We start from the raw sequence: 12297 nt of genomic DNA on the forward strand, positions 1-12297 counted from the left end.
ACAATGTGCGTGAGACGCTTCAGACAGACCTAGAATGGTTGCCACGTACAATTTACTGGCTATTGTCTGCGCAAGCCCCATCCATATGTGGGAGGTACTTGGGGTGAGTGAACAGAAGCCAGAGGTCACGTTATGGGGCCCTTGTGTCATTCCCCTCCTCCTCTGCTTTATCACTATCCCTTTTGTGTGGGGAAGGTGATGGAGGACAAGGCTGAGGCCCAACCCATGAGGGAGGAAATCGGGTATGGGAGGAGACTTGCGTTGTGAACGTCAAAACTTTCTGCGTCTCTAAAGCTGAAGTCTGAAGTATCCTGGCCTTGAAGTAAGAGGCAATGTCTACCCAGAGCAGAAATATGTGGTAGAATGAGTCCCAGACCCTTCAAGTGCCCCTATTTTCCAGGGACAGTCCCGGATTTACAGGAGCCATCCCAGGTGCAAACTTTATACTGTAATGGGAAATCACGTTGGTGAAAGATGGAACTCCACAGCGCCATCTGGTGTCAAAGTGTTCTAATGCATATAAAACACTTTTTCTTTACTAAGGGTAGCTGAGTCCCCGGTTTCTGATTTGATCCCAGAATGTTAGGACGTTCCTATTTTCATCGGGAGAATGTTGGAGGGTAGGGAGATATGTGACCCCCTGAGCCAAGGAGATAAGTAACTATACAACCTTTAGAAGACATCTGAAGGCAGCCCTATATAGTTTTATTATGTTTTTATATATGTAGGAAGCTGCCCAGAGTGGCTGGGGCAACCCAGTCAGATGGGTGGAAGAAGTGGTGGTGGTGGTGGTGGAGGAGGAGGAGGAGGAGGAGGAGGAGGAGGAGGATGTCCCTATTTTCATTTGAAAAATGTTGGAGGGTATGGAGTCCTCAGGTGGTGGAATGGACTGCAGCATTGCAAACTGCAGTTTGGAGGACATCATTCTTGAATGCTCCCTTATGTCGAAAACACATGCCTGTCAAGCAGAAGATCAACACAATGAGAAAGGGCTGGGCTACAATCTCGTTCAGGTGTGCTATTTTTTTACTTGCAGGTATCATCGAAAAACAGGAATGTCCACCCATCAGAGTGCGGTACATGCTGCCACCTCATGCCCACCTCATTCTGCCGCATGTTTAAATTTGGTATCTGGCCCATACTGTGTTATTATTAGTGGTAGTAGCAGCAGCAGACCCGTGTCTGTGTTACTGGGGAGGTGGAAGAAACCGTGCATTACCTTTTGCACTTTCGCTTCTATAGAGATTTCAAAGCTCATTATTTGGGAGACCTTTAGAGAGCAAGAGCAGGCTGGACCCTGACTGATATTATTTGCAAACTGTTGGCAGACCACAATAAAACCATGACAAATAAGGAGGCCAGTGGCATTGTGGGGGGGACGACGACCAGGGGTGGTTCCCCCAGGAGCAAAATTGTTAGATCCCTTCTGTGACTTCTGTTATGTTTACTAGGGTTGGGAAAGGAAAGGACTTGATCAATGGTTCTTGGAACACCCAGTTCGTGTTTTCATCTGCAAAATGCAGCAGGAGAGGAAAAGCAGAATGAGCCAGTAAAATCCTAGATAGACTGGATTCGGTTCTGACTGCATTTTAAAAATAAAAAGTAAATCCTTATTACCTCATTATAGAGAGATAGATAGATAGATAGATGATAGATAGATAGATAGATGATAGATAGATAGATAGATAGATAGATAGATAGATATAGATAGATATAGATAGATAGATATAGATAGATAGATAGATAGATAGATAGATAGATGATAGATAGATAGATGATAGATAGATAGATAGATGATAGATAGATAGATAGATAGATAGATAGATAGATAGATAGATAGATATAGATAGATGATAGATATGTTGTCATGATCACATTCCTTAATGCTCCAATACTTCTTTTTTAAATAATAATAATAATAATAATAACTCTCCCTGCAAGTAGAGCAACTAGCACATCACAGAGAGAGGTGGCAGCCCTTCCTGTGCTAATTTTTTCCTTGCCTGGATTCTCATCTTCCACATAGCAGAGTACTGTATTCAAAAATGTGGGCTTCTCCCTTCCACTCCCTTCCACCACCTTAAGCAGTCCTGGGCTTCTTCTAAACCTCAGGTTAATGGCATATGCCTATTGTTTAGGCATTCTTTGCACTCAGAGCCCCTGCAAGGGCAGTGGCCTATAGGAGCTGGTTATTTGGAAATGAGGTGGAGGCGAGCGAACCAAATTGGGGAAGCTTTTTTCTTCCCTCTCATGGTGTTTATTCTGATGCCCTTCTCCTCCCAACGGAACAAAAAACATGTCTTATTTTTCCAAAGCCTCTCCCTGCCACCTCCCCCACCTTGCGCCACCCAAAACAGAGATGTCCTATTAATGGAACTGATGGCGAAACAAGCAGAAATTGGAGCCCTCGGCCACAGCGCAGGGGCAAATTGCATCAGATGGCAGCGTGGAGTCACTTAGAGAAGATAAGAAATTAGTGTGGAGCCCTGATGAACTCAGCCCTTGACTGCCAATACTTGTGTCATGGAGAAAGTGAGCGTAAAGCCAGCGCTAATTTGATTTCTTGACTCTGTTAGCAGATGGCAAGCCTCCTCCCCGCGGAAGTGGAGACGGTAGCTCAGAGCCCTGCGCTCTTATTGAATCTTGAGAGCCAGAAGCAAGGAGTGGCTAGCTGAGGCGAGGATAGGTCCCTGGGAGGCTGGCGGCTGCCACCCTGATTGGGAGAGCCGCCATTAGTTTGGCGGCACCGTATTTTGGCAGCCAGAACAAACTCCGTGGTCAGAGGGGCTTTTACCCAGGGACACAGAAGCTATATAAAACAGAGCTAGCTTCTTCAATAAACACATTGCAAAGTGATCCTCCTAGTGAGGGTGGCAAACTAACAGGGATCACCTCCACTTCCAGAGAGCCTCAGTGCCTCTAACATTGCTGAGATGAAAATAGGGAATGCATATTTCATACCCTCCAGCATTTCCTTGGTGCAAATGGAGATACAGTCGTACCTTGGTTTTCAAACAGCTTAGTTCTCGAACGTTTTGACTCCCAAATGTCTTAAACTCGGAAGTGACTGTTCTGGTTTACGAACTATTTTTGGAAGCTGAACGTCTGACGGGGCTACTGCAGCTTCCGATTGGCTACAGGAGCTTCCAGCAGCCAATCAGAAGCCGTGCTTTGATTTCCAAACATTTTGGAAGTTGAACGGACTTCCGGAACAGATTCCGTTTGACTTCCAAGGTAAAACTGTAATCCCCTCGAACACTTCTCCGGTGAAAATAGGGACATCCTACTATACCCTCAGATATTCCTCTGGTGAAAATAGGGGCATCCTAAGAAAAACGGGAAATTCTGGGATCAAACCAGAAACCTTTATACTTGGTGGGTCTGATAGAAGAGGGCATCCTGAGTAGCTTCTGTCCATTTGGCATCCAATGGAGCTGCATACTGGGAGATTCAGGACAGACAAAAGAAATGATGTTTTCATGGAGTGCATCGTTAAACTAGGGAAGCAGTGGTGGCCAGCAAATTTTATGACTTAAAAAGAGGGTCGGAGCCATTCATGGGGGATGAGGCCACCATCCCTGATGCACTGGCACCGTCACACATGTGATGCACGCATGTGATGTCATGCTCATTAGAAGGAGGCTGCCCAGCAAGGCCCAGCACAACTGTGGGGAGGCTCAGAGAGGCCTGGTCCCTCAAGAGTGGGGGGCTCAGCCCCATCCCAACATACTTGGGGGTTGGCATCTATGCCATGATAGCTTTGCTTTGCCTCCACAGTCAAAGACAGTATATTTCTGAATGCCAGTTTCTGGAAGCCTCAGGAGCATCTTGGTGGCCACAGTGAGAACAGGATCCAGGCCTAGGTGGGCCCCCTTTAGCCTGGTCCAGCAGGCTCTCCTTATGTTCAAGGGACTCTTCTCAAGATGTCCCACATCAAACCTCTGCAGCTGGAAGGAGCTGTGCCAATTTCTTGAAATTCAGAAGTAAGTCTCAGTGACTGACTTCACCCCACCCCAACTCTCCATTTTAGATTTTCTACCAGTTTAACTGTCATGGCTTCCCCCCCCCCAATAATAATAATCCTTGGAACTGTAGTTTGTTATAGGTGCTAAGACTTACGGGCTACAATTCCCATCACCTTCAACAAACAACATTTCCCAATATTCGGGGGGGGGAGCAATGATTTAAAGTGTTTATAAAAGTGCTTGAAATGTTTGGTGTGGAGGGTGACTATATATTAATTATGCTGCGGTACACATCTCCAAGTGGCAAGTGACTCCTTGGAATGAAGGTCAATGGAGACTGTGGTGTCTCTAGTATATATGGTTTTATTTACACATATATACAACCTGAGCATAGGAGGGGCTCACAGCATTAACACTCCAGCAGATTTTGCCTCCCCATTAGGTTTCCAGGGAAGCTGCAAGCCATAACTTTGGTTCCTGAATAGAGCAAGACAAGCCTCTGCATCTCCAGCTTGAAGCACCAGCCAAAGTTCATACACACACTCTTGACCTACTGTTCTTCCTTCTGGATAACATGGCAACTAGCCAAATGGGAGGATGCCCACCCACTTGTCTCTATGGCAACAGAGCTCACTCTTTTTACATGTTAATGGTGGTGTTTAACTGGCCTGCTAAGGCCATGGCCTTAACAAAAGAGCTGGTTTGACCAATTAGAGATTCTTACCTCACAGATACAGGACCTTTTTGTATCTTTTGAAGATACAAAAAGGTTGTATCCAGCTTACATTCTTACAAGCCATCCAAGAGATCCTTTGGGGCGAAACATGCAGGCAGTTAAATAGCTGTTATAGGTTTGGGGGGTCAGTCTGGATGATATCCAATTGAGCAGCAAGCAAGAAACCACCTGTAGCTGGCCTGCCACTCCAGCATCACCCATATTAAAGGTAAGCAATGACCATGTAGTCTTCCCCACTCCAGTCCAGGGAGCATTGCAACCAGCTGTGGAGGGGCCTCAGCTGTTGATCTAAATGCAGGGGTAAAGGGACCCCTGACCATTAGGTCCAGTCGTGTCCGACTCTGGGGTTGCAGCGCTCATCTCGCATTACTGGCTGAGGAAGCTGGTGTGCAGCTCCGGGTCATGTGGCCAGCATGACTAAGCCGCTTCTGGTGTACCAGAGCAGCGCACGGAAATGCCGTTTACCTTCCCGCTGGAGCGGTACCTATTTATCTACTTGCACTTTGACGTGCTTTCGAACTGCTAGGTGGGCAGGAGTTGGGACCGAGCAACGGGAGCTCACCCCGTGGCAGGGATTTGAACCGCCAACCTTCTGATCAGCAAGCTCTAGGCTCTGTGGTTTAACCCACAGTGCCACCCGTGTCCCCGAAATGCAGGGATAGGTACCTGTAAAATGAGGCAGCCCTTCAAAGAACTGGGCCCCAGATTCTGGAGGCACCAAAAGCAAAAGTGTGTGTAGCAACTAATGTGCAGGGGGTCACTTCTACACACACCCCTCTCCATCCTCCATCCAGATAAATGAGAGGCATGATCACTGTTCAAGGACACATCTTAGGAAGGCAAACAACAACAACAACAACAACAACAACAACCGGATGCCAAGCAGGGCATGGAAGTGAGTGTTGTGGGCATGGACACAGAGAGAGGACTAGGGCCCACATTTGGTCCCAGGACCTGAGGTCCCCCACCCCTGCACTAAATGTTATGGAGGGGAGCAGAGGCGCTTTGGAGCTGGTACTTTGTGGCCTAAGTTGGAGACATCGTGAATGCTGATGGAGTTTATGTGCCATCCCTAAATGGAGCGTCTCCCTTCCTCTGGCCCTGCTTATTTTGGGTATCTAATTAGCCGGATGGATTGTCGTTTCGTATTACCCTCGCGTCCGCGCCTTTGCCCCATCCATCTCAAGCTGTTAACAGGATGCCCGCCAGAATGGATGCATTCTTTGTGGGCCATCAAAGATAAATTGGCAGCATCCCGATCAGATTTACTTTCTGAAAATGGTATAATGGGATTTTATTAGCTCTCTAATCTGCTGTTCAGTAATTGGTTTTCTGGGAAATCAAAGGAACTTGGTACCTAGAGACTGCCAAGCTTGGTGGAGGCGGGGAGGGTGGAAGGAGCCCTCCTTGAGTCGTGGCAAACCTTGCACATTTGAAGCAAACAACCCAATCACTCGGAAGCACCCTACCTGAGGTGAGGTCTCTCCTCTCTCCATTTTGAATTTTGGGAGGATGACTTGCCACCCATTCCCCATAGTTTAATGGGGCTGTGCTGCAGCTCAGTGGTAGAGCATCTGCTTTGCATGCAGAAGGTCCCCGATTCAATCCCTGGCAGCAACGCCAGGTGGAACTGGGAGTGTCCCCTGCCCAAAACCTCTAGAGGTTTGCTTCCAATCAGTGGAGACGATACTGAATTAGATAGACCAATGGCCTAACTTGGTATGAGGCAGCTTTTCCTATGTTCTACACACAATTATAGCATGGAGGAGAAAGACCATAGCAAAGACAGTCAGAGCCCAGTTGCAGTACACATGTTTGGCATGCAGAATGTCCCAGGTTTGGAATGTGGATGGTACCTAACCTTATTTCTCTGCTTCATCACATCCAGGTGAAGCAGTGGAAATGTAGGGTTTGTGCCTGTCCCACTGCCATGGCCCTACCAGGAGGGCCAATAAACTGAAGCTCAGTTCGGACAAGGCAGGTGGGCGAACTTTCTGATGAAGCACTGCTCACCCTGCGTTTGGTGAGGTTTCACTCCCCCTGAAGGAACAGGTTCAGTGCTTGGGGGTTCCTCCTTGATCCACCTTTTTCCACAGAAGCACAAGTTGCTTCTGTGGCATGGGCTGCCTTTGATCAGCTGAGCCCAGCATGCCAGCTTTGACCCTACCTGGATAGAGATAAGCAGACCTCACTTGGCAACTTCCAGGCTAGACTACTGCAATGCACTTTCCCTGGAGCAGCTTTTGAAGACCAGGTAGAAGCAGCAGTTAGTACAGAACGTGGCTGCTAGGTCACTAACTTGGACCAGGTGTTGCGATCCTCAGTTTGGTCTCCACATAAGGCAAAATTTGAAGTGTATCCTCACTGGCAGATCTTGAGACTCCTTCAGAAGGAGATGTTCCGATCACCGCAATCTGGTGGCTCCTCTGCATATAAGAAGAATTCTCAACAAGCAGAAACTCAGCACATCAAGGAGGCAATAGTAGCTCAGGCTGTTCCATGCTATGCTAGACCCCAACCACCATCCCGCAACTCTCTCTCTCTCTCTCTCTCTCTCTCTCACACACACACACACTGGCAGCCCAAAACCATCAGCTCCTATCTACCAGCTCAGAGCTCTAACATCTTATTCTGATGCAGGGTAGAACAGGGTCATAGTTGTTGAATAATAATAATAATAATAATAATAATAATAATAATAATAATAATAATAATAATAATAATTACCGTTATACATTTTATCCTGCTCTGCATTGTTTCCCACAGGACAAAAGAATAAAGAACAAGTGAAAAGATTGTTATTTATTTATTGGCCAATTAAGGCTTAAAATAGTACAGGAAAGTCTTTGAGTTGCACAGAAATACTGACTCCAGAAAATTACTTGAGAACTGGAGGGACCTTTTTATCAACCACCCTTGGGGTTTTGTTTTGCTATGGAGTTTTTTGTAGGGAGGGGGACTTTTGAATTCCTTGTCCCGAGATGCGGTGACATTTTTTCTGAGCAACTCAGGAGGAAGTGGTTCAACTTGATTACTTACAAATGCACAGAGACACAAGCATTTCTGTACATACACATTTTCCTTCTTCCAGCGTGCTTAAGGACTTCTTTTGGAAACCTGCCCCCACTTGGCTTTCCCTCAAGAGAGGCAGGCAAAAAAAATATGCAACTTGTTTTGCATATCATTTCAGAAATGACCCTCCTGGATTTTTTGTTTTTTCCCCCCTGGTTGAAATTCTAATTCTAATTAGAGGGAGAGAGAAATGCAGATGAAAATTAACAAAAGCACTTGTCAGATTTTGCTGACATCATTGCTTTCTTCTCACAGTTTCTTTGTGGCTGTCCTCTTTACCTCATGGCCAAACAAAGCTTTAGAGCAGGGGAAGCTGATCTTTTGGGTCCCAAGGGCCATGTTCACCCTCCCAAAAGCCTTCCAGGGGCCACATGCCAGCAGTGGGTGTGGCCAGTGCTGGATTTTCCAATAAACACTTAAAGCACATGCAGCGAGATTTTGTTGGTGCATCCTTCTAACACAGACCAAAGCTGCTGCTTCTTTGGTGATCCCTCATAGCTGAGTAAGATTGTCTTCCAATAACACGGTTTTAACACTCTGTGACTATGGAGGCCAATTCTGGATGCACATGTCCTTCCACAGTGGAGACATAGGTTTCTGGGTGGGAGTTGATCATGGGGAGGGTTTGCCAAGCGTACCTTCCTCTTATCAAGTTTTTCCCTTTTGTCCTGAGTTGGAGCATCTTCAAAGGCAACAACACCTTTGGTACAGGCTGTTCTCCAGTTGGAGCACTTGCAGGCCAGTGTTTCCCAATTGTCAGTGTTTATACTACATTTTTTTTTTAGATTTGCCTTGAGAGAGTCTTTAAACCTCTTTTGTTGACCACCAGCATTATGCTTTCCATTAAGTTCACTCGCTGGTGAGTGGGCTTGCACGTTCCTATGAGCCTTGTAAACGAAGCTGTTGGGAGTCTCATACTCCCAGCAGGGTCACCCGAGGTGGTACTGTCAAAGGGCAGGAGCCAGACAAAGAATGATACAGGAAGTCCTCAATGGTAAAACAGGCGGAAGATAACAAACAGTATGTTACAATGGCTGTGAAGGCAAATGAAGGCTGCAGCAGATAAGAATCTACCAGTCTTCGTGATGCTCATGCCATCAGAATAGAGTCTTACTGCGAAGACTGTGCATTGGTCAGCATGCACGGATCTCCACACATAAAACAAATTCATGCACAGACATCTTCCAAAAACCCATCCCAGACCCAAACCCCCAAAGTCCCATAGTGATTGGCAAATAGTAACAGGGAAAGATCAAAGCAATGCTTCATTGAGTCAGCTTCAACTAACTCTCCAGAATTTTGCAATCAGAAAATCTAGGAAGAAGTTATTTTAATCTCAGTGTATGTGTCAGTTTTGTGTCATTTTCTATTTTGAGTTGCATATGAGGGCAGTACTATACCATAATCTTTTCAGTGTTTAGGCCCTTTCAAGTTCTTAACCCAGCCTTGGGTGTGGCCAAGTGTGTCCACCCCACACAGGGCACACAAACACACGTTAGGCACACAGGCTATCACCCTTTCCTGCTCATCAAATGATCTACCTGACAACTGTCAGAGTGGGCGGGTTTGCATCTCCATCAGGGCTCTGCACTGAGTGGGAGATCGCAACTTCTCCATACACCCCAGGGCTTTCCCCACCACCACCACTGCTTACATTGAGACTGGGGGTGGGCTTAGAGTCCAAAAGTAAAGGATATTTCACCCACGGTGTGTGGGGGGGGAGATAGAGAGAGGATTCTGTTTTCAAAATAGCCCAGTGGGTTTCGGCCAATTATTGATTAAAGGCCTTCCTCAGGGGTTGAACTGAAAAACATCCTGCACCTGCAGAAATATCTGTTTGCGGAGTCTCTCATGTACATTGAATAACCACTCAACATCTTGAGATAACATCTCCTTTGGTTTAAGGTTCTGTGTGGATACTCTCTGCCTGTTTGTTTTTTGCATTTTGGAGGGGTCTTGGAGAGCCAAGAAAAATTGCTTGGGGGCTGTATCCAAACACACACAAACAAACACCAGTGCTGCGGTTAGTCATCCCTGCTTTGGAGGAATCAGTTGGTTAGAGCATAGTGTTGATAACACCTAGGTTGCAGGTTCGATCCCCATACGGGGCAGCTGCATATTCCTGCATGGCATGGGGTTGCAATGGACTACCATTGGACTAGATGATCCTCAGCGTTCCTTCCAACTCCACAATTCAATCATTCTTTGTTTCTCCCAGAAATAGTAGGAGAAGAGGGAAATGGTTATCCTTTAGGTCCCCCCTGAGCTGCCCACATTCAGCAGAGCAGAAGTGACCCTGATCGTGGTGTCATCTGCGAGGGTTTGTGAGGACAGATTCCCTGTGGCTGCACTCCACACTGCCTCGCCAACATGTCTGAAGTGAAACGGAGGTTTGTCAATGGCAGCACGGCCAGCTATTCCTTTCTTTGATTGAGACAAGCTCCCCATAAAGGCTAATGGGTTTTTGAAGGATATCAGGCACGAGAGGATATGTAGGGCCGTTCAGTCTTCAATTTTGCGGGAACTTACACTGCCTCGGGCTTACATTTCCATGGGCCGCGATGATTCCACTGCCGCTTAGGAAGTCCTCAAATGGTCGACGGGTTTGGTTGGCCCAAAGGCCAAAGGAGATGGGATGCGAGAGAGATAGCCTCTGATGTTATGGATCTAGAGATGGGCCCACAGCGGTCTCCGGTGTCCTCTCTGCCATTGCAAAGCAGACATCATCCAGGGCAGTCCCTCGGGCCTGTAGCCACTTCCAATGAGAGCATGAACAAAAACTCCTGGGAAACCAAGCAATTGACAGTACTTTTCCCTGCTCCTCTGCATCTTAATTCTCCCCTGCCTCTTTCCCTCTGCGGCCTCCTCTTTAATGCATCACATTCGGGGAGGCAGAGAGCAACTCTCAGTGGGCTATTAACGTGGCGCTGTATCAACTGGCCTGGAGAGGCAGAAAGCTTCCCCGCAACCACTGGGAGAGGGATTTCTCCCCTCTCTCTTATCCCCAGGCCCCTGGGGATAGTGTGGCTGTAATTCACTTTTACGGCGCTGCCCAACGAAGCGCAAATTTAAGTGTGCATTCTCCCCTTCTCCCCCAATTCGATCCGCATAAAAACTGGGAGGCTTTTGCCAGTAGGACGCTGAGCTGGGGGTGGGGTGGGGGGGCTTCTGCTACACACGGCGCTAATCTAATCGCTGTCATGGGTCATTTCAGACACTGATGGGTTTTTTGCTCCCTTGCTAAGAGGCAGGCCGTTGCCAGCTTCCCGGGGCCATGCGTTGTCTTGCTAATTATGAAGCCATAAATGTCTCTTTAGGTAAATAACTCACCATAAATAGAGGTGGGCTGAGAGATGAGGAGCAAAGTGGCGGCCGCCTCGAGGCGGTCACAGTCTTGTTCTCCGTGATGTCAAAGTCACCTGTGCCAGGAAGGTGTAAATGACCCAAAGGGATGGAAGGAGCTAGTGATGGCAGGAACTTGACCCAGAGACCAGTTTATGTTCCAGAGCTCAGTGCAATGGCCACGTGATACAAAGTTATGGACCCCCCAGGGATTTTCTGTATTACAGAGGGTTAGACTAGATGACTCTTGGGGTCCCTTCCAACTCTACAATTCTATGATCCAGTGAGGGGAAGCTTCCGTCTATGATATGCACAAGCCTCTGTCCACTTCAGTTCCTCCCAGCTTCTCATTTTTGCAATCTTAACTTCAGGTATCTATATTTCCACATCAGTTTGCTTTGGGGTTTTTTTAATCTTCATGAAAGTTCATCAGCAAATTTCTCCTAATAGGTATGTATGTGTATGGTTTTTACTAGCACACATATTTTTGCAAACAATTTTCCATAACACAACACATTTTTTGTCATTTGTTTTCAGCAATATATGCATTTTTATGCACACTTTCTCCTAGTACATACATCTCTGAACATATTACTTGGCTGGAAAACTGCAAATTTTGAAAGGGGGCTGTGTTTCAGTTTGTGCACAGTTTTGAAAAGTGCAAAAAAATTGGTAGGTTTGTCTTTGAACAAGAACTGAATCAAATTTATCCTGCACTGGCATGGTGTCAGTTAACAGAGTCATAGCTTCTGTTTATCATTTTCCAGTTCTTGTTCTTCCACTTGGAGCTTGGAGCCAAGAAACAGAAGCCAGAATTTCATTTGCAAAAATATTGAACAAGTCACGAAAACTAGAGAATGTGCTCAAAAATGGAAGCTGAAAGGGAGAAGGAACATGGGGAACAGTGATGCTGTTGATATCATTTATTGAATTAAAGTCCTTGTGTACACTCTTGAAAGTGTACAACTTCCTCTGACTCTAATGGGTGAACATAACAAGTCATGCTAGGTTAGATCGAAGTTCCATCTAGTCCAATGTCCTGGTATGACAGTAGCCAGCCGAATGTTCATAGAGACACCACAGCTAACAACAACAACAACAACAACAACAACAACAACAACAACAACAACAATAATAATAATTTGTTTTTATGGTCGGAGACCAGCTTGTCACAGCAGACAT

Source organism: Lacerta agilis, chromosome 15, assembly GCF_009819535.1.
Source record: "Lacerta agilis isolate rLacAgi1 chromosome 15, rLacAgi1.pri, whole genome shotgun sequence".
In the NCBI taxonomy this organism is placed as follows: domain Eukaryota; kingdom Metazoa; phylum Chordata; class Lepidosauria; order Squamata; family Lacertidae; genus Lacerta; species Lacerta agilis.